General features: G+C 40.6%; 1 protein-coding gene across 2 annotated transcripts in view; it reads right to left on the bottom strand.

The window, feature by feature from the left end:
- ATF7IP (activating transcription factor 7 interacting protein) overlaps positions 1-1,611 on the bottom strand; it is a 114,433-nt gene extending 112,822 nt beyond the window's left edge. Inside the window, exon 1 of one of the 2 annotated variants that reach the window (XM_085308784.1) lies at positions 1,451-1,611. The gene's annotated coding sequence lies outside the window, so the exon portion shown is untranslated. Of the gene's footprint in view, positions 1-1,100; positions 1,201-1,450 lie in introns of those variants that run through there. The other variant, XM_085308785.1, reaches the window with a different exon arrangement.
- Positions 1,612-6,199: the final 4,588 nt, after the last annotated feature.

The raw sequence follows: 6,199 nt of genomic DNA, 5'->3' as shown, positions 1-6,199 counted from the left end.
ATGGAAAACTCAAAGCTGCATTTTCTAAAATATTGTCTTTTTTCTGACAATCAGGTGCCATATTAAGTAAGGTGAATTTACAGGTGTTATTTGAGACTGCATAAACACAGCAGTTTTAAGCTCAGGGACTGTTCCCTAACAGAGTTGAGCCAGGCAATGCTCATCTCCCCTTCTCCATTTTAGATGGATATTTTTCCATCAAAAGAATGCTATCAAACAAGCCTCTCAGTGTTAAGGGTCAGACTGACATCACAATATGAAGAGTTATTTCAAGATGACTATTATACAACAAAGTATTTTAATGCAGTTATTTCCACGGGATATCTCTCAAGTATTAGGAGAATTAATTGGAATGGGAATATACTTGCCAAGAAAAAAAAAATGGTCGAGGACAATGCTACATCTCCAAAACGCCCTAGTGTCACACTAGGATTAAAATGTAGTACTAAGCTATGATTTCAATTTTTAAAATATATTAGTATAAAGAAAAGTAGAAGACCAAATGCCCATTCTTTATACACATATTCTACACTGTTAACTTCTGCCATTTTGTTCAACATGGGCCTCCAAGACAACCTGAAGTAACAATTCAGTTCATGTTTAGTTTACTTTATAATAAATTACTGACAGCAGCACATAAATAATGAAGAATTACGTCATTTTCCCACTGAAATGCCCTCATTTCTACTAAGTTTACAAGCTTCAGAAACTTTTATCTGAAATTTTATCACCATGTTATAGAGCGTAATAACGAGAAGAATGTTTTTCTACTTGTTTCCACAGTCCATCCACCAGAACACTCAACTTCAGCATCTGCTGTATTTACAAGTGTATTCACCAGCTATATACAGAACTACTTAGGTAACACTATTCCCAATGCAGACATATTTAACATAGTGCTTTCGAGGCACTACACAGCCAGATCCACCCCATCCCACCCAAACATCCCTCTGGTGTGGTGTAAGAGAGCGCCCCCACCTCAACTGACACGTGTGTAACAGGAAACGAAACAGAGACAACTGCCTGGTATTTCCAGGCTCATAGTGCCTTACAGGGCTCGGTGCAGAATCCCAGCTTTGTACTGCCCCCGTCAGACCTACCTGTGRCCCACCGCGGCCGCCGCAGGGAACCCACCACACGTGGGGGGCGGAGGAGGAAGCACCTCCACACTACGCTCCCCACCTGCCGCCACCTCAGTGAAGAAACAGCAACGCGCATGCGCGCCGCCGCCTGCACTGGAGCCGGGTCACGTGCTCCCATGCAGTATGTGCGTAGCTGCGCTGCGCTTGTGAGTGTGGGTGCGCGGCGCGTGTGCACAGCTGCAGCTCCCGAGCATGCGCACTGCCGCCAACACCACAGCCCCAGGCAGCGTTCGGCATAAAGTGCTGCCACTGCCCGGCCACACTGAGAGCGCGACCCGCCGCCCGCACCCGAGAGGAACACGCAGTACCTGCACCTCTGCGTCCTGCGGCAGCTCCCGCCTCAGCGCTCCGGCGGCGGCTGCCGCTCCCCTGTCTTCTCTCCGCTGCCGCCGTAGATTCAAAATCGGAACCCGCTCCAGGCACCAACGCCGCCTCCCCCTGTCGCACGCGCCGGGCCGTTATGCAAATAAGCCACATATCCCCTCCCCTCTGCAGGCTGGCCCCGCCCCTTTCGTGGGCACAGGGGCCGGCCGTGGGGGCTGCCTCGCCACCGGCCAATCCCAGGGCCGGCCATCTTGGCAGCATGCAAATAAGCCGCGGTGTTATTTAAATGAGCAGTTGGCTCCGCCCCTTGGCGGGTGGTTGTAGACGGTTGTTCGCGATAACGTGCCGAGGCGAAGGGCGTTTGAGGGTGGAAGGAGGCGCGCGCCGCCGCTCTGGCTGCGAGGGGGCGCTGCCTCGGCACGCGGGGCCGAGGGGGGTAGGAGCCGCCTCGCCCTGCTGCTCGCCTTCCCGCCACAATGGGACGTGGCTGCCTGGGCGCTGGCGTTATCTCCTCCCTCACACATGTGCAAAGCCTCCCTGCGGTCCTGTGGGTTTTTCAGAAAATAACCTGCATCACGAGCTTCCAACATCACTAGGTGCAGCTTCCTTACCTATCTTCTTTCAGGGTTTTGAGATGTCCTGGGGGTAACCTCAAGATTTCTTTATGACAGGAAGCACCTGGCCAAAACACTTTTTTTTTTTTTTTTTTTTGAAACAGGGCTTTCAAGAGTGCATTAACTTGAGTGCATTTTTATTCAATAGTGATTTCTATTACTTTTTTTTTTTTTTTTTTTTTGAATAACAGGCTTTTGGTTTGAAGAGCATCAAGAAGCCAAATAGCGCTGTTATAACACTGTTAGCAGTACTTCAAGTACATGAGAGGCACACAGCTTAGCCTGGGTGATCAGCAGGCCAAAACCTGAAGTGGTCATTTCCCACTCACCCTCAATTTCTACCTAAAGGAGTGGGCAGTGGGGGGATAAAAGTATGGGATTTGCTTTAATCTGAGACATAACTTGGCGCACACTGTACTGTAGCCAAAGGCAAAAATGAGTATTGGTAACAGCTGGTTGACACTTAGCTCAACACTCCTCTAGTTGTGAGACTCAAGTCCCAGTTGCCCACTAACTCTGAGGAGAGGAGATTCCATTTCCCTCCATGTTTAAGTAAACTCACATTTTTTCTTACTGAAAACTTAAAACACACAATGAAAAATGTCATCCTGATTTTTCTTCTTTGGGAGTGTCCTAAATACACAGCAAGAGTTTTTGCCAGTCACATACAGAGCATACCGTGTGTTCCTGTATATAGTGAAGCAGTATCTATATGGCATAGCCATTGCAGGGGTTCTGCTAGAAGCACTTTACAGACTGCGCCACAGGGTTTTAAGGTGCTGCCATTCCCAGTGGGTTGCCTGATGTCTCTGCCAAATGCTTCCACTTGCACAGCAAAGATGGCAGCAGGAAATGTGCATATGTGCCCCATAATTTTGGGCAAGCACATCTGCAACAGTGCTGTAAGCAGGTGTACTAGCCRGGCCACTTGAACGGCCACCTTGCTCTGTTGTCTCTGCAACAGGCATGGCAGTTTCTAACAGAAAGTGTGGCAGATACCTGAGACAGTAATTTCTAAAACTTTCACAGCTAGCTTTATCAGAGCTGCTAGAGCTCTAGGGCAGTCCAGGAATGTTTTATCTTAGAAAATGGGAGGTTTGAGTTTTAGTTGAGTCTTCTGTGCTTTTATATACAAGCAGAGGATAGGGTATTTCAGGTAGAAAAGGCTAGAGCTATCCCTAACTGGGCAATTACTAGCTGTACCTACTATTTAACTTGAATTTTACTACTGGTGAAGACTTTTACAGGATCCATGCATAAATCAATCGGTTGTGAAAACTTTGTGGCCAAAAGATGCATATTCCCAGAAGACTAGCAACTAATATAGTCATCTCTTTGGATAACAACTAATGGTATTCCAAACTTAATTTAGTCTGGATGCCCTTACAGCAACATAGTATTTTTTTCACTGCAGTGCATTTCATATAACTAAAGGAAGAATGAGGAAGGAGGATTTGTCACCTCAAGGAATATACAATTTATCAAGTGTGTATTTAGGTATGAATTCGCTGGTATTAACTTGGTATTTTGYCATAGATAAATAGAAAACATAGAAATGCAACATAAAATGAATGCTATCAAAATCTTTCTTGGATCTCCGAGGAAAGGATAGTAGTGGCAATTTGAATGCCTCAAAGAAGTCTTATTTTTCAATCCCAGTACCTGTTTCGACTTGCAACTGGACACAGTTTAATCAACAAATGAGAGGGCCAACTGACTAATAAGAGAYGAAATGCTGTTGATTATGGTTATCCCCAGACTTTAGATTGCTGACAATCTCTGAAGTGTTTATAAGACTAACACCGTGCCACTGATCTTTCAAATTCCAAAGATTCCAAGTGTCCAGAGTTTATGTTTTGTCCACAAGAAACAGAAACTGAGAAATCTTGGAAAAAAATTAAGAGAGCCAAGTCTGTAATGAAGTAAAGAAATATGAAAGTTGCATTGAAATGTTACACTTAATAGCACGGGAAAGCTTGTGCAAGGCTCAGTGGACCAAAAACTCTTTCTTAAGAACTCATAAATATTTCAAATACTGTTTAGGGAGCATTTTTTAATACTAGCCATTTATTAACATTTATTTTAAAGGTGACAAGAAACAAATGCATTCAAAGTTTTATATGGAACTGCCTACAAATTTAACTTGTTGTATGCATACTTTTTGGAAAGACAGAACATGAGCTTGTATTTCAACGAAGAGTTATGGCAAAGACAAAAATGGACTTTAAAAGCTTTCTTTGCTCTGAAACAGTTACAGAAAGACAAACTATTAAACAAAAAAGAATGTTTTCAGAGCTACTTAATGTTGATCACCAAAGACAATAAAGAGTAAGAGAAAATCAGCATCAATTATTTTTTAAAAGGGAAAGATTTCTTTTCAGTCTCGTATTACTTAGCACAAATTATGTTAATATGTTCATCATGGTGTCATACCCATTTTCTATCATTAAAATGTGTCGGATTATTTGTCATTTCTTCAAAACTGGTTTTATAGAAAAACTAAAAAAATACTCCTAGTCATTTTATTGAATGAGATTTTTTTTAGCTTCTTCCTCAGACAATATTCCTGTTCAGCCTTAAAAGCAAAAAAAAAAACCCAACCAAACCCAACCCAAAACAAAACAAAAAACCCCTGTATTTTATTTATTCATTTATTCCACAGTTGCATTAATTTCATGGGGTAGTTGATGCAGTAAGTGCCCGGCCATGCCATTTTAAGATACCAGTATAAGCAGTGTGATAACATCCTTAAATTTCAAGAGCAATTATAATGTCAAAATTGTCAGTTTAGTAATCTGAGGAAGGCAAAGTCCAGATTTCTGTTAACTGCTCTGGCTGAAGTCAGATTGGTCATAAATTCAAAAGAGCAACTGTGTATCAGTTTATACTGCTCAGATTGTTTATAAGCAGAAAGATAAAAATTGTTGAGAAAATACGACTTTACTCGCATATTTGAAAAATTCCCTTTTTTTTTTTTTGCTGATAAAAGTAATGTGTAATGCAAATACTTCACTAGAGTTAAATTTGCAAGATACTGAACTTGCAACACCACAAAAAAAGTAGTTGTCCAGGTAGTTCACTTTCCTGTTTGACRAATCTGCTAATGTATTCAGACATCACAATGATAAGCACAGAAAAAAAGACCAATAGATTCTAATGTGCTTGGGAGAAAAAAGTAGTAATATTTTATGTGCAACAGAGAATTTTATCTTCATATCCTCAGACACTGAATTTAAGCTTTGGTGTATGCATATAACATTTAATTTTCTTATATCCAGATAACTACTATAGGGAGTTCCCAGCCTGTCAACCACAGATTACTAATAAGCTGATTACATGATCCTTCTTTCCATACATTAAATTGTTTTAGAAAAATGAGGCTTGACACCTTAAATATCTCCAAATATTACTCCTCTCCATATGATTTAATAACTGATAATAGTGATGTTGCTGAGTCACAAATGGGGAGGCTAAAAGGAAGCATGTAAATTGACAAAAAAGAGGTGCAGGTCTCAGTATGAAAATGAACTTTTTATATATAGAAAACTATTGACGTATAAAAAAATCAAATTATGATGATAAATGGTTAGCAATATGAAAAAAGTGCATATTTTATGTTTTAAATAATTACTGGAAAATATGTAATTGCAGAAGGTCACCTTGATAAAGAGATGGCACTTTCAAGCCAATACATTTATGTTAATATTCTTGGTAATTGAGTAGATTAATGAGTATTTTCTTCCACCGTAAAAGCCTAATAGGATGGAATAATTAAGACTTCTCTGATTATAAATAGGTCTTACGCAGGGAAAAAAAGAAACACTGTAATATCAGAAAATAGTAGAGAGTTTTTGAAGTTTTAGTTACATTTTTTTATTAAAGAAATATGTATAGTGAGAAAAAAAATACGTTAACGTAACCTGTGATTCAATGACTCATTGAAACTCCAAAAACTTCACCAGGCAGGCTTAAAATGTAGCTGAAAAAAGAATTGCGTGATACCTTTCTGGTGAAGAAAAACAAAGAGAAGATTCTTAAAATTCCTTTTTAATGTAAGTGCATGTCTTTTCTTTTTCATACAGAAACCTAAAGCACAGCAAAGAGGACAAATTGTGAAAA

Source organism: Rhea americana, unplaced genomic scaffold (assembly GCF_003343005.1).
Source record: "Rhea americana isolate MKP2758 unplaced genomic scaffold, rheAme1 scaffold_281, whole genome shotgun sequence".
Classification (NCBI taxonomy): Eukaryota; Metazoa; Chordata; class Aves; order Rheiformes; family Rheidae; genus Rhea; species Rhea americana.
This window is presented reverse-complemented; position numbering and strand designations above follow the sequence as displayed.